The following is a 25,261-nucleotide window of genomic DNA, read 5'->3' as shown; positions in this document are numbered from 1 at the left end:
CCTTGATTTTTTAACTAAAACAGCATAAGTAAGAGCACATGGTGAGTGGTAACCATTTTACCTCCAGTTCTACTAGGAGAGGAGGTGGTTTAGAGGAGTTCTGACTGGAGATTGCAAATGGAAACAGATGTTACCAGACATAGAAATAAAACTGAGAGAACAGCAAAGAGCTTTTACAGGCAAGTTAATTAGGCTGTAGTACATAAACGTGTATTTAGAAATAGTTAGTGTATGTAAGATGAAAAAAACTGTGTAGCTCTTAGACAGTATACTAGAAGAGAAATTAGACGACTGCTTAGATGAGAATATTAACTAAACATACAGGATTGGAGAAAGAGGAATTGCTATACTCAATGCATATTAATTTTATTATGCTAGTATGAATGAATATGTTTGAAATTAGAGATGAATGTTTGTAATAATAATGTATTAATAATATTTATTTTGATTATACAACATATTCATAAAAGAGAAAATCTAAAAATATATAAAATCACAGTTCATAAATATACAACACAAAAATCATAACATAGACAATATTACAGTACTAAACAAAATTCTAACAACACTCCAGCATATTGCACTCCAAGGTCCAATCCACAAGTTTACAGTAAGATGTTATGAATTCATAAACTTGTTCCAGTGTAGCCCACGCTACAGAAAAGGAGGAGATAACCTTTGTTACCACAGGATCAAATAGTAACCGTATATATAAAAAAGCTGGCCAAAACTAACGGAAACCACATGACTTTAAAAATGATATTAAATTCTTATGTTGTGAAATCTCTAAAATTTACAAAATAATAACAGATGTTCCAGTGTCTGTTGAGAGAAGCAATCACAAGGGCATACCTCAATAGTGAGCGTACAGAAGGAGGTAAGATTCGGGGCCTGCGACAGTTTGAAAAAGTAGGAGCGATCTAGTAGGTGGCTTCAAGAGCGCCTCAAATTCCATATCTTCCTTTAGGTGCTTTAGAAACCTCTCCTTAACAGCTCTCCTGTCCCCCTTGCTGAGGCGATACAGTTTATACCCATGGCAGTCTTTGATCACATCCCTGTTGAATCCTGTGTGTTCAGCACCCCACACAGAGATCCATAATAGCAGTTTATTGCTAATGATATGCAAGTAAGGCGCAGTAGCGGCCACCATGAATCGCAGGTGACGGGGCAGGAGTGGGGGTGAGATTGGGGGAGTGCAAAGTTGCCCAAAAAACAAAAAAAATCTTACCTTGCCACCGGGTCCCACGTTTCTGCACCTGCTCTACTCTTGAGACAGGAAGCCAGCAGCCAGGAAGAAGAACAGCCAGGTTCCCCTTACCAATCACAAGGCTGCAATGCAGCATTGTGATTGGTTTTGAGCATCCTGGTTTGACGCTCAACCAGGGAATGCTTGCCTGGGCATTTTCTCCAAGCAGGCTGTAATGAGGCCTGCATGGAGAAGGGGAAAGTGTGCATGACTTGTTGGGGCGGCCAAGAGGGCCGACCAAACAGTCATTGCGCACTGCTCTGCACTGGGAGCAGAGCAGCCCGCCCACCTCTCCACCAAGGAAACATAAAATGATAATAACTCAAAGTTGTTAAAAAACAGTGGGTCGACACTCCTCTGCCATAGCGGAAGAGCCACCACTGGGTAGGCATTCCCCCAGCTGTCGTGGCAGCTGACCAAGGATACGCTCTGCAGCTGTGGGTCATGGCTCCTCTTAAAAACCCACAGACGGATGCCCAGCTGAGGTACAAAATCTTTCCCTAAGAAGGACCCGGTCAATAGTCGAGTGAATATTTGGTGTGCTAAATCCAGCTTCAGGATCCTGGATATTTCAAGGGGCCAATTATTGTACTCTCCACCAATGGTGTGCAAAATCATTCTTGTGTACTACATATTGCACAAAATATGTTTCAGGACAAATGTACCTACCATGGGCTGATAGCAATGAGGAGCAGGAACTGCCAGACAATGAAGATGAGGAGCCTCATATAATAGTACCATCAGTAGCCACAACGAGGCGGAGGGACCATATCATGAATAATTTATTCACAGAAGCATGAGTGATGTACATGAAGTGACAAAATGATGACAGATGTAACTGTGTACATATTTGTAAATAAATGTATGAGCACTACCCCGTGTACTCATTTTCATTCAACAGTCACAGTAAATATCAAAACATTCACATTACACCAGGTACTAATTGACACACATAAAAAGTATATAGCTATGTGTAACAAGCAGCATTGAACATCATCTGGTACAAACAAAATTGTATGCATGCCAACTACCTTTAGCAAATAGTCCTCCATTGCCTGCCACAATTAACATGGTGCGGTAGCGTAAATAGTGTGCTATGACTGTATGTGTCTCTCCTACAAGTAGCCATTTGTATGGCATCTTACTTGTGGATGATAGTAGAGGCAACTCATTGTATGATGACTGTGAAGTGTTCCACATAGTATGTGCATGGGAACACAGTCCCAAACATATAGTCTATATATGCTACATCAATTACTATCCAGATATGAAATCCTTTTGGAGATCTCATATCACACATACAAATGCTACCATACTATAATTTGCCAATGCAACAGTGTTGCATTTTAACACCCACTGCTATGCACAAGCAACACCGCCTTAATGCAGAGTGTAGATATGGTGTGATTTACACAGCCTTAATATCAGCAATATGTAGGAGGTCACGCCAAGTCATGCAAGGTGATCTAGCATTGCACCATCATAATGAGTGCAATGTTGGTCACAAATGATGACCTTGTTACTTTCCTGTGGGGTACGACCCTTGAATATGAATGCCTTATACTCAAAAAATCACCATCCATACATCCCCTTCCATGTGGGTGTAGGCAATCATAGTATGATCCCTAAACTGCATGAACTCACACACACTTACACTGTCAACACACATAGTAAACACATGCAAATACAGGAAACAGGTCAGCTCCATTATTGACACACAACACAGCAATCCCTGTAAATTATTATAAGCATTCCACATTCCATACACCAAAAAACAAACATTTGCCCTATTGCATCAAAAACGACAGACATATGAGACTAAAGCATGATTTTTGCAGCCACTGCATCAGCTGAAAAGGATGCTTCCCAGCCAATGCTCCAAAATTACCACATGGTGCCTTGTCAGGCCTTGTGTGAAATTTACACATTCACTGGTAGTGTAAATTAACTAAATTACGCATTCGCCCAGGACGTGATGTTATGGATAAAGGGCAGTGATGTCATTGATCCTTGATGCTGCAAATCAGGAACTGTGATGTTACTTTCATTTTCATTTAGTCACAGTTTTATTGTGTGAGCTTGAGAGTGATTGTGTTTTGGCTGTGCTAGAGAGTGTTCTGGTGTGTTTGGAGCTGGTTCACCGGGTCTACTGTCCCTGTCGTGTCCTCAAGTCCTTTTTATGCTGCTTAGTTGCATATTGTGGTGTATTACCATATGTGCTGTCCGGTGTTTGTCTTCTGGGGTATTGTTGTAATAGGGGTAGTAGTAGATTTTTGTAGTGTTCTGTTTAGTTTGGGTGTTTATCTTTGGGTGGGATCATGCCTGGGAAGAGTAAGGCATGCCCCATGAGTGACCAGACATTTGTCAGTTTCCTGAGGCTGGTTAATCATTACCTGAACAACATGGTATCCAGTGGGGGAACGTGTGCTCCAGGGCGACCCCATGAAAATGCGAAGTAACTGCTATGCCTGCCGGTCCTGATCCGTTGAGTACGTGGGCTACGGTAGAGGAGTATAAAAACTCCTCTGATCCCGGGCTACAATACTTTGCATTCTAGTGTTTCGAGCACCTGCCTAGTAACTTCTGGGTCACTCACCTGCAGTCTTTCTGGTTCTCTTTGGGATCCTGTCGTTCCTTTCCTGACATCATCGCATCTCCTGCCAGCGGGTCATGACTTCTCGTCTCAGTCCTCTGGCGGGTTCCTGATATTGGCCGCTAGGGCTCCTGCCTCCTGCTCCCAAAAATTGCATCTGCCTCACGAATCAGAAGCTACTTCAGTTCCTGCTAAGATAAAAAAAAAAAGGACAGCAATCAGTCATTCCTTACGGTAATAGTGCGGAATGCGCTGCCAAAGATCTTAGTAAATTACAATAGCTCTATACTAATGTAAACATAGGAACTCTAGTCCCAGGAGATCCGTTTTCTTCCTTTTTTTTTGTTGAATTCGCTAAAACAGTTGTTCTTGTAAAATAAAAGAAATACCATATTATTTCTTCCTGAAGATACGGAGGAATTAAGTATAGCTCATATGCAGAGTATGCTTTAACGTTGTGCTAGCAAGCTGCTAGGGGTTTAATTTAATTTTAGATCGCCTGATGGCTTGGGCCATTCCTCGTAGTACATAGGTAGGTGTCATTGAGCTTTTTGTCTTATTTTTCCTGTTGTACTACCTTGTTAAATAACCTTATTGATGCCCTTCCTTTCATTCTCTGTAGACAAAAACCACAGCTCCCACTCGGATAGCCTGCCACTACATAGTCGAAGAAGGAAATTAATCAGGTAGTTTACAGTAAAACACCGTACCTCTATACTATTACATCAATACAGCATTTTCTTCTTCCCTCCTTGTTTTTTCCCTTCTTTCCATAGTGTATTATTGTTACTTTGACTCTGTTGGGTACGGTGGGTGAACATGAGAAGTTGGGACCTGCTGTCTTGCATGTCGTTCCTGTGTAAATGTAGGTAAGAACCTAACAGCCTGCCAGAACAACAGGAAGGTGTTTTTGAGGACAGAGCCACTGGAGCTGTCCTTACATGAGACTCCCATTGTACATGCCTCTTGTATGAGATGCCCAATGTATATCAGAGGGGAGATCACTCACATGCTACTGTATCCAAGGGTATGCCAGCCTGAATATAACACATCTTAACATATCCCTTACATGTTGTTGTTCAATTTTGCAATAAAGAACTTAGGGATGCACGGAACATGTCTGAACAATGTCTGGCACTCAGAGGCACTGACAAGTACAGAACTCACTCAACTTAAGGAACAAGTATGCATGATGCGTAATGTACATAGCATACTCATTTCCTGGTATCAACATTTAAAGAGGGGAAGGGTATTGCTATACCTTGCTGACTTTGGTATGTGATTTCTGTAGGTGCAGAGACTCATCAAAGTCAGCTACCATAGTGATAGCAGTGCTGAGGTTACTGAACTGGTTCCGCAAATTGGCCAACAGGTGCATGTTTTGGCTCACCCTATGTATGTACACTTCAGCCTGCCTACTGATGTGTATCATTCAGGCATGTCAACTGTGTCATTGATTACTTACAACCTGATGGGTTACATAGCCAATAGCTATGCATATGTACTGTGCTTCAGTTGCATATCATATATGTGTTCTAAGTTTACTAATTTGTTTTACATGTTATGTATTATAGCTAGACCCCCAGCATACACAGTTGGTGATGTAGATAATTTCAAGGCCCCCCAACTTCACTGTGAAGTCAGATGCAGTGTGACTTGCTAGATTCAATGTGCATCCCTATCACAAATAACATTTTGTATGATGATTAAGAGGTCAGGGAAAGTGGATGTTAAGCGTTGCATATCTATCTGCCTGTGACTACTGTCAAGGAAAATACATTGCCAATCTGAGATAGGTCACATGATAGAGGCTTGACAGGCAAGATAATGTAGGTTAGATTAGTCAGTTACTGTAGGGTAGGTAGTTTTAGTAAATAACATTTTTCTGTTGACATTAAATGACATTGTTTGCTACATGCAGGTCAACATCATGATTTACTGTGTGGGCATTAGCATGTGTGCTCAGGTAATGTTATGTACATGTATTTGTCTTTGCTAGCAGTGTTTGGCAACATGTGCGAGTAGGTGTCTTAACTATGGACACGGATATGTCAGGTTGGCCATGGCTCTATATTATCTATCTACAGACATTGTTGAGCAGTGCACGTGGCAATTATGATGGAAATGGTACACAGTGCAACACATATATTCACATATGATTTCTCTGTGTGGGTATGTCATGCGATGTGCTTTGGAAGGATGTTGTGTTCAAAACATTTACCCAAATTGTAGGTTTTTTGGGCACTCACTCACACTTGCAACATTTACTTGCATTCCAATGCTGTTTGCTTGCTAGTATCAATGGGTAGACCACCCATTTGTGGTATGACTTCATTCACCATTAACATTGACTGCACGACGCCAGTTGAATTTCATGCTTGCAACCTTGAGTAACCACTTGCTAGTCAACACACACATACAGTTCAACAAATATGTCACACTTTCACTCTCTAGCATTGTCCCTGATTTAAAAAAAAAAATTCTTTGGCAAGTAGTTGGTGTATTTGTCTCACAGAATACTCAATGGTCAACTTGGTCCTGACTCCAACAGACAGACAGAACACAGGCAGTACTAAGTGCATTTATTTACATGCGCAAATGAAATTGTGGCTCACAGGTACAGTTCATTGGACAGCAATCCCAAAAGGTGTTTTGAGCCTGTGGATGTCCAGACAGAGTCCATGCGGGAAAATGTCATGGGCATGTGGGGGAGAGTAGTGCCTCAGTGAGGAGGATGACCACAATGTCATTAGGGAGGCCAGGCCATATTGACAGTCCACAAATGGTCACGGTGAACAGGGTGAAATCAAAATGAGAACAGTGAGATCTGCGCACCATGGCCGGCTCCGGTTTCATGTGGGAGAGCTGCTGCTGGGGGGCAATGATGCTGCACTCTTTAGCCCATGCGAGCCGGATTGAAGTGGGCGTGCATAAGTGACCCTGGATTGTAAGCTGGAAAGGCCCCGGAGACACTGGGATAGTGATTTTGCAGAGCTGCAGCAAGCGGTAAGTGTTCTAGAAGGGGCGCAAGAGACCGGTGGATGCAGCTGCAATTGGGGGCGGGGGGGGGCAAATAGCAGTGGTACGTGAGATTTGAAGACATTCCGCACAGCTAGCTTCAGACTCGGTGTGGGATAGCCAAGTAGCTGCTAATGCCCCCACTTCTTATCCCCACCCCAGCAATCAACAGCTGAATTGCGATCTTCTGGGCCTGTACAGAGTCAGCTGCCTTATAGACTGTTGAGGCACCTGTACTGCTGCTGCCACGACTCGGGTTTGCAGGCTGGTGTGTCTTAAGGGCCTTTATAATGCATAACAATCCCTGCAGGGCGGTTTGTGAAGGTACTTGCGTGGAACCAGACAATCCTTTTGTGTGGAGGCCACTCTTCGGCAGAATAGCGCAGGTCAAGCCATGGGAAAGTCTGATAGGGCACAACCTAAGTTCATCTTCAAGAAGGGCAATACTATTGGGGCATGTGAGGAAGATACAGAATCCTCTCACACAGGTGAGGACATTCGACATATATTAGTGGCTATGCAACAAAGTTCGTCCTCCATAAATTGTAAAATTGACTCTCTAGTATATAGAATGGATCGCATGTCTGAACGTGTAGACAATCGTGCTGAAAGGTTAGACATGGCAGAGCGCCGGATATCTGAGGCAGAGGATGCACAGGCTGAAGCTGGTTTAGCACAGAAACAAATAGATAAAACATTAGCGACATTGCATGACAAGGCAGAGGATTTGGAGGCGTGCTCTCGGCGCAACAATGTGTGTATATTAGACCTGCCCGAGACCACAGGAGCTCCTGGTGTCTCTACTGGGGCGCAAAACATTCTCTTCAGTTTTCATCTTGGAGCACCCATACTGCTCGTTGGCCCCCAGTTCTCCCCTGGGGGGCTCCCCCTCGGCCCTTAGTGGCAAGGTTATTGAATTACGGGATAGGGATGAGGCACTCCGACGTGTCAGGGAGCTGCACGTGTTACAATATGAAGGCTCTGAGCTGGCTCTTTTCCTGGACTTTACGTCACAGGTGCAAGAGGCTCACAGGCAATTCGCACCCATGAAACACAAATTGAGAGAGCTGCAATAAGAATATGCAATGTTATATCCAGACACATTGACAGTAACTTTTAATGGCAAGAATAAGATATACACTGACCCTCAAGCACTACAGCAAGAACTCAAAAAGCATAGCAAGGAGAATAAGAAGAAATTTTCCGAGAAGTTCGCGGGCAAGGAGGAGGATGCGCAAGATGATTCTGAATAGTTGGACTGGCAGTAATGGTACATCCTCAGGAATCGCTTTTCGTAGCACATGAACGAACAATGAAATCCAGTGCATGACAAATATATGCCCCATCCACATTAGGAAGATTTACACATAGAATATTCAGAGTACTAATGGGGCATTACAAATGCATAAGTATGATTTGTTGTTTTATAATTGTAGTAAGTTTCATTAAGATGTAATATCTACAGGCATCAGTAGTATTAGCTACCTGGATGGTATTCTAGTGGCATGGCGGACAGCGGCCATCAGCAGGCACAGTTAGGTGGGCAACCACCGCCCCCAAGTGTACCAGGGGAGTAAAGTTGAAATGTTTTTTGTTGTTCTGAAGGGTGGGATTCAGAAATTCAAGCCAAGTCACGTTGTAAAAAACAGGCTATGGCGTGTGCAGGAGTGGGTAAATACAGTCAGTTTGTCAGGAAGCAAATCTAGGATGATTGCGCTTAGCATGCATTGTTCAGGTGGAAGGTCTCGCATTGTGTATATTCTGTATCAATTCATACGTAAATATAATGTCCACAGAACAAACCACCAACCCTAATGTCCACTTAAAATTCTTGTCATAGAATGTGAGGGGCCTCAATAATCATAGGAAAATTCGCAAAGTAGTAGCCTATTTAGTACACCAGATAGATGTGACCATACTCAAAGAGACCCACCTGCCCCCAGGCACAGGCCTGCTGTCATCGAGGAGACTGAAAGACACATGCATTACATCACGGTTTACGTCACATGCCAGAGGGGTGCTGATTTGGTTGTGCAGGAAATCTGGATTGTACATACAGGAGGTAGAAGTGGATACCGAGGGTAGATATGTAATAGATAAATGTCAGAAGGATAACTTTCACATGCTAGTAGTTTGCATTTATGGACCTAACCTCGATGGCGCTCAATTCTATTATATCCTGCATAATAGAATCACACAATCTTCAGATTTGTCACAACTCTGGGGGTGGGGGTTGATTTTAATTGTATATAAAATCCAGACCTAGACAGGTCAAAAGGCCACACTAGATGCCCTTTTAGGACTGCAAGAGCGATAGCTGACATTACAAAAGCGGAGGGATTACTAGACGATTGGCGACACCGCTTACTCTCGGTCAGGGAATATACACACTATTCATCCGTGCATGATACCCACACCAGGATAGATTATTGGTATGCAACGCAGGAACTGTTACCCCACATGACCAACTGCACGCATGTGGCTCACAAGTTTTCTGACCATTTCCCCGTGGTGCTGGCGATGTCCATCGGCAACATACAGCGCAGAGCGTCTGCTTGGCTATTCCCACAATGCTCTCTACTTGACCCGGTCTTTCAAGATGAGTTGGGCACAGCATTAGATGAGTTTTTCACTACAAATGTAGGAAGCGTGCCCAAGATGAATACTATATGGGAAACATTTCAGGTTTCCATTAGAGGTATTACCATTGCGAAACACGGGGGGGGTACTTAAGTCAATCAGAACACATTTAAAAAAGGTGGAAACAACGCTGAAAACGCTGGAACAGCTGTGCAGTTCCATTAAGGGGGACCCTAAACTATTATCATAAATAAAACAGTAAATAGATTAATTCAATGAACTAGCGGACATTGAGGTTAAACATCTGGGGAAATATGCTACAGCGAGGGTTTACGCTGAAGGGGATAGACCCAGCACAGTATTGACAAGGTTAGCACGCCGTCCTAGAAGTGAAAATGATATATCGCAAATTTACAACGAAAATGCAGACTTAGGGCCTGATTCCGATCTCGCTCGGAAGGCTCTGAATGGAATCCATAACGAGCAAGTCTGATTCATAGCCCCGGTGTCCGAGCAACTCCTACTGCTGTATGTGCGAGCAAGTACGATGTGAATATCGCCTCGCGCTCAGAGTGACTCATACCCCTCAGCAAAGGCCTCCGGACGACTACAACATGGTCGACTCGTGAAGCTCAATTGGTCTGATTTCCGAGCGACCAAGGACAATGCACGCGTCGGTTCGAGTTGGAGCTCCGGGAAGTGTACTTCAAAGGGACGTAGCAGGCCCCCCTTCCCTGGGGGCCCTCCGAATCGGTCACGGGGGTGCCCATGGGTCCCCCCGATCCAACACAATATATCTCGGCGTACTGGTAGTTCAAACTCGAGCGGATTTTGCTACGAGTGAACCGGGGTCCTCTGAATTTACGAGAAGGAAGACGAAAGGTAAGCGAGCTGATATAGATAGTCCACGTATATAGAGAGCACAACCCACCTTGATGTGGAAGAAGGTAACAATATTTGGGCACTGACACTCTGAGAAACTCTGGTCTTAAACTGCCAGCATTAGTATTTTGACAACGCCGAGCAAGACCAGATGCAATTTATAGCTCCGGTCACGGGGAAATAATAATCGGGCACTGATACTCTGAGAAACTTTGGTTTTAACTGCCGGCATCAGTGTATGGACAACGCCGAGCCCGAGCTAATGCACTATATCGCTCCAGTCACTGGATAAGAATATCCACGAGAACTAGATTTGACCTGCTAGTTTGAATATATTATCAATACTGGGGTTTTTGAAGTACATTATAAATCGCACGCGATTGGCATCATTAATGCGCCGCTTTTATTTTCATATATGCGAACACTGATAAGTTCACGGCCATATTGTCAGAGACTCGCATAGTATTGGCATCATTAATACGCAGCCCTGATCACCTCATAGGTTAATAATGATTAATTCTTGGCCATATGCTCGCTATAAAAACGCCCTTACTCTAAAAGACACTTTTAACTGATATATATCACAATCTTGTTAAATATAATAGGTACTGAGCTGTGATACATGTACTTTGCAGCTTCCTGCATCGTTTTGAAGCCATAGACAGGCCAAACAAAAGGAACTAGACCAGAAACGGATACCCCCATAGAACCCATATGCGGGTTGGAATTATCACCGCATTACACGTAAGTTGCCGCAGAAGGACCCCGCTCATGTCTAATAAGTTGACCAGATGATTATCGGTGTAATTTATGGTACTCATTGTCGTTTTTGCGTGTTATCCCTTGCAGATACAAGAGAACAGAACTGGAAATAGGTATTTCATGTAAATATAATGCACGTAAACCTTTTTGTGCATGCTCCACATCACTTAGACTCACCCTCCGTTACCCTTGCGAATGCTGGCACTTGCACTTATCTTTAAAATTAGAAGTAAATAGCACCTGGTCTCTCCACTCCATAACAGACTCATAGACTGACTGAATTCTTCAGAGGTACAATCTGTGTTATACTAATATAGTGTTACTTGACAACTGCTATACTATAACTTCACAGAAAAGTCTTTTCACCACCTTCTGCTCTGTTTACAACACCATGTAACTACACCTTGGTGGAAGTTATTTCTGATCCATAGAGACTAAAGAAAACTGTATATACATTTAGGACTAATGGACAGTCCTCATACATATGTCTATGTTTTTTTCTTTTTTCAATCTATACAGCCTTGAAAAAGTCGTGGGTTACATTCCCAATACGACGAAACACGTGTCGGCTGTGTGAAAGTTTCCAGAACAAACCGCACAAGAATAAACTTGAAACTGAACTACAAAGAAAATTATTTATTTCTCCTATGTATTGACAAAATTGATGGAAACATTGGTTTATATTACCTGTATTGCAATATCACGTGTGCTAGGGAGTATTGTAAATGCCCATGGGTCACCCCAATCCAAGCATGCATAGTGTGGTGGTCGCCATGGGGTGACCGCCCCAGGGTGTACGCTTCTCCCTACCCACCCATTTTCTGCAAAGGGAGTCTTTGTATGGGTCTGTATGCAGGCCCCCATACACTACAATGGAAGTCCAAGCAAATTGAGTCGGTATGCCTAAGGACGCATCGTACTCTCTTGCTCTAATGCCCTGAGCACGTTTTGTCCGGAAAGCCCTCCAGATCCGAGCCTTACGGAGGGCTTTCAGGACGGGATCAGAATCGAGCTCTTAGTAGGGAGCCCACCAAAGATAGTGGAGGTTTTTATTGATTACTACAAAAAACTGTACACTACACGTGAAACCAGCACAGCAGAAATAGATGAGGATTATCTTACCCATATTGCAATGAAGCGGCTAGACAATTCTGATAGAGAGAGGCTTTTGGCCCCCCTTTGCCCAATGGAGATCACGGCAGCCCTCAAGGACATGCCCAGTAATAAGGCTCCAGGGTCGGATGGTCTGACTGTGGCATTTTACAAAGCATATCAGGATCGCCTAACGCCCTAAATGATGAATTTTTGAGGAGATGGCAAGGGACGGCTCTATGCCACCCTCCATTCGCGAGGCCACCCTGATTACACTACTTAAGCCTGGGAAAACTGCCGGAGCATTGCTCCTCTTACAGACCTCTGTTACTATTGAACACCGATGCTAAACTTTATGCAAAGATCTTATTGAACATCCTAGCACCCTTGCTGCCTAAATTGGTTGGGCAGGAGCAGACTGGGTTTGTGCTGGGACGCTATCTTTCATGCAATCTGAGCACTCTATTTAGCACCATTGCACGTATTGACCCACAGGTCCGAGCTACTGCTCTTTTTTAGGTCTCGCCTGAGCCAGCGTATGCGTTGCTCTGTGAGACATTTTGTAGTGTGGTTTTAAAAGTGCTACACCAGCTTTTGCTGGCCTAGCGCTTGCGGTCACCACGCGTGCACATGCGCAGCTGGCAGCCTTCAGCGCCCGATTAGGCGCCATCTGAAGCGCGATCACTTTCACTTTTGCCGCTGCTGCGCGCACACCACTCACCTGCTTTTTTTATTTCCTTTTTGCGCTCGCGTTCGCACACAACTCGTTCACCACTAGCGTGTTTTCCTTTGCACAGACGCACACCGCTCACTCACCATACGTGTGTTTTCCTTTTTGCACGAGCGCGCACACACAACTCTCGGGCTCTGATTGACGTGGTGTAGTTAGACTCTGCGAGGGAGATGAGAGCTTCCCTGTGTCAGTCTGTTATAGCTAGAGGTTCACCTGGCAGCTGCTGACCACCGAGTAGAGAGGTAACGCATAGTCGCTATCCAGCTCCTCAAAATCCCTTGAATAAATTGTTATGTTTTGAAACTGGGCATGAGGTGCCTTATATTACACGCGCTCCTGATATTTTTACAAGATACATTATCGCAATTCAGTGGGGCCGCATATCTCCTGCTTTGTGTAATCTATATATTTGGCATCCTCACGTAGTGTAAAAGCAGAATCTATTAAATGGTTTTAGTTTGCCTCATTTGCACCTGCATGTTTTGAGGCTCCTTTGAGTTGCTTGTTGCTATTTGTCGGAGTGCTGGGGGGTCTTTCTCAACTATCACATAAGGGAAGTATTTAAATGGTGGCCTGTTTTACATAGGCTTCAAGATTAAGATTGCATTGCAGTTTCCATTATGAATTGAAAATCCAGGTTTGGCCTCGGGTTCTTAAATCTTTGCTTTCATTTTGCGTATGCATGTTTCTTTTGTGTGTTAGGAGGGATCCTGATTGAGCACATTAATTTGGGACATTCATTGCACCCTTTCCAACACAGTTTTTTCACTATTTTCTGCATTACATGTAACAACCATCTGAACTCTAGCTCATACTTCAGAAACATTGAGGCATGCTCAGAAGTTCAACAGTCCATTATCTGGAATTTGTCATGAACTGAGTTACAATTAAATGTGGTTTTTCAAATGAGATTGGTTCAAGTAACGAATAAGGTATGAATTCCGTTTGGTTAACTACCTAGTCTGAGTAGAACTGTTGTATTATGAACGTACATTCTAGCGTTGATTTAATGTTTCGCAAGTGCCTTCATTGAACTTGGTACGTTTCGGAACGTTTGGTTATAGTTTGTCCCCATTCTAAGCTTAAATCCAATAGTTTTTTTTCTCCCTTAATTTGTGTGGGTACCAGTGTTTTTTTTCTATATCAGGTATTTTGACTTTGCCAGTTTGCTTGAAAGCGACCCAGTCATGTTTGTAGTTTCACCCCTGACATTGTGGGCCCGATTCACAGAATGAACTTAAGATTCAATCCTAAACTTACTACTGTTTTGGTATTCACAGATTGCACTTACTACTTTTGGTATTCACAGAATGAACTTACTACTTTTGGCATTCACAGAATGCACTTACTACTTTTGGTATTCACAGAATGAACTTACTCATTTCGGTATTCACAGAAGTTAGGACTCCTAACTTTAGGACTCCTAAATGCCTTCTGTGAATACCGAAAGTCTTAAAATTAGGATTTTTCTCAATTTAGTAGTAGTAAAGTTAGGACTCCTAACTTTAGGACTCCTAAATGCCTTCTGTGAATACCGAAAGTCCTAAAATGACGATTTTTCTCAATTTAGTAGTAGTAAAGTTAGGACTACTAACTTTAGGACTCCTAAATACCTTCGGTGAATACCGAAAGTCCTAAAATTTAAATTAGGATTTTTCTCAATTTAGTAGTAGTAAAGTTAGTTCATTCTGTGAATTCCAAAAGTAGTAAGTGCATTCTGTGAATGCCAGAAGTAGTAAGTTCATTCTGTGAATACCAAAAGTAGTAAGTGCAATCTGTGAATACCAAAACAGTAGTAAGTTTAGGATTGAGTCTTAAGTTCATTCTGTGAATCGGGCCCCAAGTCTTCAATGTTGCCGTTGCTTCAGAGTTTTCATTCCTGCCTTTGGAATCAAATTGCAATTATCACAAGTTATGCTAATACCTTCCTTGCTGGCCGGCTTAACTTTCGTGTTGCCTGTACCACCTGTTTGCACCAGATGTTTGTCTAATTCTTCCCGGTGCAGTTTACCTCCGCCACCTCCATAAAAAAACTGACATTTCATGTTGTGGGTTCTTATAAGTTCTGTAGGCTACAAGGAAACAGAAGTTGCTAATTGCGTACGGTTGCATAGTCCAGATTTCATGATGGACTTTATATTTGCTTCATTCTAGCGGAATAAAGCTAGTTCACCAGCCTTCAGAAACCGTTGTGTGACATCTAGGTGGTTGCCCTCAGAGTAGCTTTATTCATGAACAGTTAACACCAGGGGTGTGGGATTTTATGAAATACCTGCTTGTTCAGAAATCTACTTTTTCTGTAAACAAGTCAATTTATCCCTTTCGTTATGTAGTTGACACGTATGGCAGTGTTCTCATCTATAAGCCCTGATAGCCTTTCTGATTATTCGTGAGGTTACGTTTTTTGTACATTTTATGAATGGATAGCAATTCAGTTATTTTGCCACCATTCAGACAGTTTACATATATGGGATGGAATCAGGGTTGGGACGTCCCGTGGGTCTGTGCACATCCACAAAATAGAATATTCAATAATAGTATTCACCATCTTCTCTTCAGTCTGTTTGCACCCTAAAAGGGGGTTCAACATTACTCTTGACAAAGGCTGCTTGAATCAACGTTTTTCCATGGTTGTGTTGGGGGAGGGGGACGAGCATCTGCAAACTCAGCAGATTTTATATAAGAAGCCATACGCCTATACCGATGTGCTCATGCAAAATTGGAATTCACTGAAAGTTTGCTAGGAGTAGTTACTTGACTCAGGGGCCCGATGTAGGTAATTCTAATTTACCACTTCTAAAATACCGAATCATACCGATTCGGTATTTAAGAAGTGGTAAATTAGAGGGGGGAAATGTAGGTAATTCTGAATCGGTATCCCCCATTGATTCCTATGGGCCTTGAAGCCCATAGGAATCAATGTGGAATACCGAATCGGTATTTACCGATTCGGTAATTACCTATTCTTGCAAGGGTGCAGGGGGTGTCACTTTAACACCCTCTAGCACCCCAATTACAGGCTTGTGTGCCATGTGGCACACATACATGCCCTAAGGGCATGTCTGTGTGTCACATGGCACAGGTGTGCATGCACAGATGTGCATGCACACCTGGATTCGGTATTTTACCACCCAATTGGATTGGGTGGTAAAATACCGATTCTGTAAGGCCTGTGGGACTCAGAAGAGTCCCACCTACATCAGGAACTTACCGAATCGGTAAAAATACTGATTCGGCATTTTACCGATTTGGTAAATTTACCGATTCGGTAAATTTACCGAATCGGTAAAATAGGGCCCCTACATCACAAATGACCATTTACCGGTCGGTAAATGGCCACCTACATCCGGCCCCTGGTTCTCTAAATTGTTGGGAATTTCCTGCAGCTGTAAACTTGCTCCAATGCACAGATATAGGCCTGCATGTGCACTTTTGTGGCTTCCTTAAACACTGGACCCCTAATTCATTTTCATGTTGGTATACTTCTCAAACACGATTCTCCCATGTTAACCCGATCAAACTATGTCCTAAAAAGCAACTCACATGTCGAGCAAGTCCCACTTTCTAACGAAATCTGTTAAACCCATGTTAACTTCGCCATAGAGCTCTTATGCAGAACTACAGGGCCAATTTTTAAAATACATGTATACACCCACCCACGCAGGTCCGATACACCTGGGCACAACTTGGGACTCAGGTAGTTTGGTCTGGAGCTGTCTGCAGGACATAACATTTTTCCACTGTACTGTTTCATTTTAGTCTTTTGCCAATCTTTCATTTTGATACAATAGAGGCATTATTTTATAGGTCCCATGTTTAAAACTGTTTGAAAGGGAGATTTCGTTTTTGCAGAATGTAAGGAAAATTATATAAAAACATTGAAGTACATATTTATTTTGCAAGGCAATGCATCTACCTCTTATAAATACTGCTTTTATAGTTAAAATGGGCATTCAGGCTTATTTGGGTCACCTACAACGTAGACATAAAATTGAGATAGTGGAATCACCCTTTGGCACGCTGCATCAGTTCCACCAGTTCAGTTGAAAATCTTTATGCGCTCTTTACAAAATGATCATAAAAGTACATGATAAAACAGCAGCACGTTATAGCTTTAAAAACTGTTGTCATAAATAGCAGATAGTCCAGTAAATAGCATCTACATTATGTACATATTGGAAACCATTAAAAACCAGTTAAAGTCCTTTATTTATGCATGGTGGACTCCAAATAAAATATATTAACTCAGCAAACATCAGGCCTGCCCCCATAACTCTCCTCCATAGACTTTCTGCAACGGATGGCCATGTTCAGAAAACAACACACATTATAACCAATATCTGGGCTATTTAGCATTTGAAGATAGATTAAATCCTCACTGCATTTCTGAAAGGCTAGCTTTTTCAATGTGAATTTAAGACTGAGCTGGAAAATTTTGCGATAAAAGCTGCAAAAAGAAGGTAAAATACAACAGATTGCTACCTCATAACATTTTAAGGGCAAGGGGGCAATGCGCTATCCTATACCTTTGCCTTGTCAGAAAAGCAGGTAAAGTGCTAGATCGTTACGACTTAAATCTAAAGCATTGGCATAGCCAATAGGTCTCGTCTTTGGGACCTTATAAGTGTTTAGTTATCCAGCACAATATCCTTGGTGCAACAACATCAAGTGTTGCATGGCTAAACACTTATAAGGTCCCAAAGGCGAGACCAATTGGCTATGCCAATGCTTGTTATAGATATAGAGAAGATCTTTGACTGAGTGGAGTGGCGATTTCTATATGCCATTCTCCAGAAAGTAGGGGTAGGGGAGGTTTTCTTGAAACTAGTTCAAGTATTGTATAGTGATCCCATAGTGCGCGTTGGGGTCAATAGGCTATTTTCATCACCAATACCAATATCGAGAGGTACTAGGCAGGGATGCCCCCTTTACCCTCTACTGTATGCGCTGGTTGCAGAGCCCCTCACATGTGCCATGCGAGAAATTCATGCCCATCGGGGGAATTTGGTCCTTATAATACAATCTGGTCTTTGTGGCTTAAGCTGATGATACGCTGCTCTATAATCGCAATCCAGAACAAAATCTACATCCTACACTTCAAGGGGTTTAACTATTTGGTCAACATTCGGGCCTGAATATCAATTGGCACAAGTCTTTGATGTTTCCACTCACCAGCGTAACTACCCCTACACAGACCGACTACCCCATAGAATGGACCACAGAGCCAGTACACTATTTGGGTATTCAGGTGCATATAGATACTGAGTTGATACTGCGCGAAACCTATGGGCTCACAATACAAAAACTGAAAGACTCCATCGACAGGTGGATCAGGCTCCCACTATCTCTCTTAGGCTTTGTTGCTTTAATGAAAATGATAGTGCTTCCCCACTTCCTATTTTTATTCTCTAATATTCCAATTACTCTACCCAAATCATTTTTCTAAACTCTACGCCCTCTAAAGATACTCCTTGCATGGGCCGGGAAACAGCCCTGGGTTAAATGGGATATGCTAACAAAAAACGACATTGAGGGTGGCCTAAATGCCCATGATTTAGAAGGATACTACCGGGCTGTGCAGGTGCTACATGCATAATATTGGATTCATGGACCTCATTACTTACCACAATTACACATTGAAAGAAACTCGGTCAGCACCAACCCACTGCCAAAAGTACTAGTGAGAGGAGGGCGAGGGACTCCCAGCATTTTAGATCTGATAGGATGCACCAACCCGCTCGAGTCGGTTTTCAGAATCCTGAAAACTTCAAGGCAACGCCTATTGCCCAGATTCCATGCCTCCTTGCTCTCTTATAGCCTGGACAGCTAAATAAAACATGGTCCTCAGTTTCTACAGGATGCTCACAAGCCGGACAATGAGTGATGTATTGGTCTCTCCACTTAGATGTAAAGCAGCGGAGTGGAAGCACTCCATATCTATACTGTAAATATAGTTTCCTGGCTGCAGGTGGTGTTATGAGATCAATTGCCAGCTCGAAGCAAGGAATGTCTTTAATTTCCAAAAACCCAATAGAAAGTTTCCCAATACTAGTAAGGATGCGTAGTTGAGATAATCTGTACACTTTGTAATGTGCCTTCACCTGTGCCTTAGATGTTAACAGACATGCTGTCTCAGGGTCAGACCAGCAATCCCCTAGACCCATGCTGATTAATAAGGATTTGATATGTGCAAGCCATGGAATCTTAGCAGCGCCTGGTGGTTTAAGAACTTCTAGAAGTTCCTCCCTGTACGATATAAGTCCGGGTGTAGACCACAGTCGGCGCCAGTACAATATAGGTTTGATGCTTGCTACTTCGGCTATTGCGGTTATACCTGTGTCAAGGCGTAGCGGAACCAACGGGGTACTACGAGGAAGTCTAAATAGTTGTCTTAAATATTGATTTTCCACATTAGTTAGCTTCCTCAAATGTAGGTGGCCCCAAAGCTCCACACCATATAGGGCCCCACTTCTCGCCTGTGCCCTGTGCCCTGTAAATTTCAAGTGCTGGGCTGAAAGTTCTTTTACTAGAGTTGTTAAAAACCCTCAGGATACCCCCTGTTTATTGTGCTAGTTTTAGCGTGGATTTGGTGATGTGTGGCCCCCATTCCATGGATTCAGAAATTGTAATGCCTAAATACACAAAGGATGACACTGTCTCAATGGATTTGCCATTGAGGGACGGATTAACATATCTTCTACAAGCTGGCTCCCCACAATGTGTCATCACAATCGCTTTACGCACTCAGCAGGAACTGTGCCAACCTGACTCCGCATAAAGCTCAGGTGGAATGGCAGGAGGAGCTAGATATAGAAATAACGGAGGCACAGTGGGCAATCTGCTTTGCAAACACCATGGCCATCTCACAAAATGGAAGGCACAGGCTGATAAATTACAAATATCTCCACAGAGTATATTACACCCCTTACCGGCAGCATAGGTATGGGTTGATCGAGGATGATAAATGTCCGAGATGCAGGGCAGGGAACGCAGGTTTTACTAACTTGGCCAGGGAGTGCCCTGGGGTTCGAGTATTTTGGAGGGAGGTATTTTTAGCTCTAACACAGATGTTGAAGCTCCCAATCCCAGAGACCCCTCTGGTAGCACTATTGGGCTATGATAAAGATATACATAAATGAGGGTGCAAATTGGCAGCCATTAGCCTCTTACTAGCAAAACTTAGAATAGCCATGTGCTGGATGCGTGGTCCGCTACCTAAGTTGTCTGAATGGCAAACAGATTTGGCCTATTGCTCTACACAATTTGACAATTACAATGCCCTAATTCCAAAAAGATGCAGACCCAAAGATATATGGGGACTGTACCAGATTTATATGGCACAAGGTATCGTAAGTGTAGCAGAACAGGAGGAACCTGACAGAATAGGAGTGGGTTAAGAATAGGGTGGCGGGTGGAGGAGTCGCTAAAAGCCATATAAGCTTGTCCATAGAGCTAGGCACCTGAAAACAATGAGATTACACAGAACAGCAGTGCACCTATGTGATGACATTTAAAGTTGACATTGAATTGATCAGAATGTATTGAATATGGGGTACCTGTGATCATAAGTATATTGTTTATATACACTTTGAAGCTTGTCTGACTGTAAGTAAGAAACATTTAAATAAAGTTTAAAATGGCAAAGGAGAAACTGGGTTTTTGGCATAGATGAATGCTACCAGACACTTTTTCGTCGGAAAGAGGGGAATTTCACATCTGCCTCCTCTGATGTGTGTGATGTCTCCTGTGAGGGTCGTGTTGTGGGTGCAGCAGCCGAGGAAGGCACACACAAACATCAGGGGCAGAAGATGCCAATCCCATGCCTTCGGCAGCTTTCATCTCTGCCAACACATGAGGCAGCACAACAGCGAGGAGGATCTACTAGTTTTGCAACACAGCAGTAATGTTGTGGTGGTAGGTAGCCATGGCAGCAAAGTGGGATTACTAATTCTGCTCCATGGACTCCAACATAGTTCTCATTGCCCCAGCTGGTTGGCCACCTTGTAGGTGTCTTCTTCGTCAGGGCATTTGTTCATGCCTCTGCCTCATGGAACCAGTGGTGTCAGCCAGGGTCAGCTTGAGGTCACGGAGCGGAGAGTAGGTGTCTCTGATGGCGGCAGTATTGTCTATATTGGGTCTGAGGCACCCACATGCTGCCTCTAGGGTGGCCACCACAGTCTCCATCCCTGCCCACACCTGCCAAGGAGTTCTGACCGCCTGCCTGTTCTGACGAGATTCCTTCGTCACAGGGGTCCCGATCTTCATCTCTCCACCGGCGCAGCCGAGCACAGCGCTCTCGCCGGCTGGGAAACGCGGAACCGCCATCTTGGGGGGAGGCAGGGTAGCGCTCCAGCTCCTGGACGCCTCCCGCCCTCCCTCACTACTTAAGGAGTCTCGGCGATAGCTTAAACAGATTACTTGTTTCTCCCCTGAGGCGGAAGCCGGGGGCATTTCCTTAACTCTAATTTCTGAAGCGGAATACTTAGGAGAGTGTGTGTGAATTGAAAACTTGAAAACTGTATGCGTGGTGATTTAAGACTTGCGTACAGATGCACTGACCGACACTTTTTAAAAAACTGTATATATTTAAATGTGGCTTCTTAAAAATCGGACACTGACCGCCTGCCTGTTCTGACGAGATTCCTTCGTCACAGGGGTCCCGATCTTCATCTCTCCACCGGCGCAGCCGAGCACAGCGCTCTCGCCGGCTGGGAAACGCGGAACCGCCATCTTGGGGGGAGGCAGGGTAGCGCTCCAGCTCCTGGACGCCTCCCGCCCTCCCTCACTACTTAAGGAGTCTCGGCGATAGCTTAAACAGATTACTTGTTTCTCCCCTGAGGCGGAAGCCGGGGGCATTTCCTTAACTCTAATTTCTGAAGCGGAATACTTAGGAGAGTGTGTGTGAATTGAAAACTTGAAAACTGTATGCGTGGTGATTTAAGACTTGCATACAGACGCACTGACCGACACTTTTTAAAAAACTGTATATATTTTAATTGTGGCTTCTTAAAAATCGATTCAAGTAAATGATGGGCGCAAGGAGCACTCCCTTTTATTCAGGATATTTCTTCCTATTCCAATGGTGCTCCGATTTATCAGGGTTGTCAATCCTGGGGTATAAATGCAAGTTATGATGGGTTGTTGAGCCCACCGTCTTAAAAATCGGACACTGACCGCCTGCCTGTTCTGACGAGATTCCTTCGTCACAGGGGTCCCGATCTTCATCTCTCCACTGGCGCAGCCGAGCACAGGGCTCTCGCCGGCTGGGAAACGCGGAACCTCCATCTTGGGGGGAGGCAGGGTAGCGCTCCAGCTCCTGGACGCCTCCCACCCTCCTCCCACCCCCAGCAGGATATGGATAAAAGGAAGGGGTTCTCCCGTCCGCGCCGATGGCGCGCGGAAGGCGCGCCTAAGGCAAGCCCGTCTGCGCCCGTCCGCGCCGGACCCGCGCCCAGCGCCAGTCCCCCTGCCTCTCGCATCCCTTTAATCACCTGGTCTTCTGAGCAACTTGTACTCCTACGCCGTAGTGCATGCAATCCACTTAAGTATTGTAACCCCCATAGTTTGGATACCTTCTCTTATTCATGCCTTTGCTGTAAACATCACATTCCTGCCTTTATTAAACGGTTTCCACCACCCAACACTGTCGCTCATTGCTCTTTACCGCCTATCTTACATGCTGCCTTAATTAACTGCAGGTCTCTTCCTGCACACGCTTCGGACATTTGGCTGCTGCTAGATACGCACAAGTGGGACATATTATTTCTCACAGAAACGTGGCTCAAAGACTCGTCCATGCCAGACATCAATTTGGCCATTCCCCCTGGTTTCCGATTACTAGGCATTAATCGAGATAACACCAAACCTGGTGGGGGTCTCGCGATAATTGCAAAATCCCACCTTACACTGAGCATTACTAAAATTGCTAACCCCGGTCTTATCGAGGCCATGTATCTCACAATTAAGGACGCCGCATGTACTATCTTTGCCGGTATCCTGGTATATAACCCCCCCCGTTACTGCATCCTCTCTCAATGCCCTGATGCACTCCATTGCGGACTTTTCTCTCAAACACTCGCACTTTACAGTGTTGGGAGATTTTAACCTTCATATTGACAACTCTTCCTGTGCTCAAGCCTCTTTACTCCTGGAAACCCTACAAGGACTTACCTTGTCCCAATTAGTTAAAGGCCCCACGCACAAAGCTGGTCATATACTTGATCTGATTTTTTCAAATCACCCTGGCATTTCTGTCCTTCCTTCGCTTCCCCTTACATGGTCTGACCATTTACTCATCCTATTTCATATCACCATGCCTTCCCTTCCCCCTCCCGCTTCCCTTAATAGAGACAGTGGTTGTAAATGGACCAAGGTTACCTGTGAGGCTATTGATTCCCGATTTCAGTATCACTTTAATCAGATGGAAGATCTGGACAAGGAAACAGCAAGATACAATTCTGCCCTCACCTCTGCACTGGACTCCATTGCTCCTCTCGCTCCCCTGGCGTCTGCCAGATCTCGTCCTTCGGCCCCTTGGTTCTCCCCTTTGCTATGTGAGGAAAAGAGTAAATGCAAAAGGATGGAACGCAAATGGCGCCAGAATTATGACCCAGTGGCCAAACTGGCATATAAATCTGCTTTAAACAAATTTCAAACACTCAAACGCTCCTCCATGAGAACCTATTTCTCAAACCTCATCCAACAGGCGCAGAACTCGTCAAAAATCCTCTTCACGATTGTGAAGGATTTTGTTACCCCTACGGCCATCAAAACCCAATGCATTCCTACCCAAGACCTATGCAATGGACTCTCTGACTTTTTTCAGGACAAAATCATTAAACTCGCCTCCTCTTTTGTCTCTGTCTCCCCCAACCTACCTTCAGATGCTCCTCACCCTACACACTGCTTCTTTAATTCCTTTAGCGAATTAACCTTTGACTCTGCCCTATCACTACTTTATCAAGTCAAGTCTGGCTCACCCTTAGACCCAGTACCTGCTAAAGTGATGGGCAATCTTGCCCCTGTCCTAATTAATCCCCTCCTTTCCATCTGGAACTCCTCCCTGACCCAGGGTCATTTTCCTTCAGTTTGGAAACAGGCTAGGCTACTTCCCATCCTTAAGAAACCCAACGCTGACCCCTCTCTATTCGGCAGCTACCGACCCATTTCGCTCCTGCCTAAACCCGCCAAGGTGTTGGAGAAAGTGGTTCAGAAACAACTGGCCCAGTTTTTGGAAACAAACAAACTGCTACACGATTCTCAATCCGGCTTTCGAACCGGTTACAGCACCGAGACTGCGCTGCTGGAAGTTTCCGAGACAATCAGGGAATCAGTGGATAGGGGTGAGGAGGCCATGTTGGTCCTCCTCGACCTATCCGCTGCATTTGATACGGTTTCCCATGTCATTCTTATATCTCGACTACAACAGCTGGAGATTGATGGCACAGCCCTAGCATGGATCAAATCCTTTCTGTCCGGACGGACCCAAAGGGTATTGCTACATCCATTTCAATCCGAAGACAAACCCCTCTTGTGTGGTGTACCTCAGGGTTCAGCCTTGAGCCCTTTATTGTTCAATGTTTATCTGGCCCCTCTTGCCAGGGTAGTTGAGTCTTGGGGAGTAAGGGTGGTCTCTTACGCTGGTGATACTCAGCTTATCTTTTCATTTAGAGACCATTCTGACTCCCTCTTCTCCAACTTTCGAAACTGCATTGGCAACATTTGCACCTGGATGGCTGCTAATCATCTTGCCCTCAACACTGAAAAAACTGAGGTTCTCTTTTTTAGCCAGAAATCTACTCCCCCTGCAACTTTATGGTGGCCCACCGTCCTCAACCCACCACCCTTACCAGTGCATTCAGCCCGCAACCTTGGCTTTATATTTGATAACACCTTGTCCGGGAAAACTCAGGTCAATAAAGTTGCGGCGGCCTGTTTTAATAAACTGCGCATGATCAGGAAGATCTTTCCCTATCTCCCCCAGTCTTCCCGTAAAACAGTGGTCCAGGCACTCATTACTGCACACCTTGATTATGCCAACAGCCTTTATGCCGGTGCCCCCCAATATCTCATTGACCGACTCCAAATTATACAAAACGCGGCAGCAAGGCTCATTGGTAACATCCCCCCCCGCAACTCGGTCAGAGTATACCGAGAGGAGCTACATTGGCTTCCTATAGCCCGTCGCATTGACTTCAAGGTTCTGATCCTTGCCTTCAGGGCAATCAATGGCACTGGCCCTGGCTACTTGAGCAAAAGGCTTAAGATATCCTCTTCAGTAAGGCATCTGAGATCCAACAGTCTACGCCTTCTGATCGTCCCTCGATTCAGACTCACGCGTACTGGTGGCAGAACT

The sequence above is a fragment of the Lissotriton vulgaris genome, chromosome 5 (assembly GCF_964263255.1).
Source record: "Lissotriton vulgaris chromosome 5, aLisVul1.2, whole genome shotgun sequence".
In the NCBI taxonomy this organism is placed as follows: domain Eukaryota; kingdom Metazoa; phylum Chordata; class Amphibia; order Caudata; family Salamandridae; genus Lissotriton; species Lissotriton vulgaris.
Note: the sequence above shows the minus strand (reverse complement) of the source record.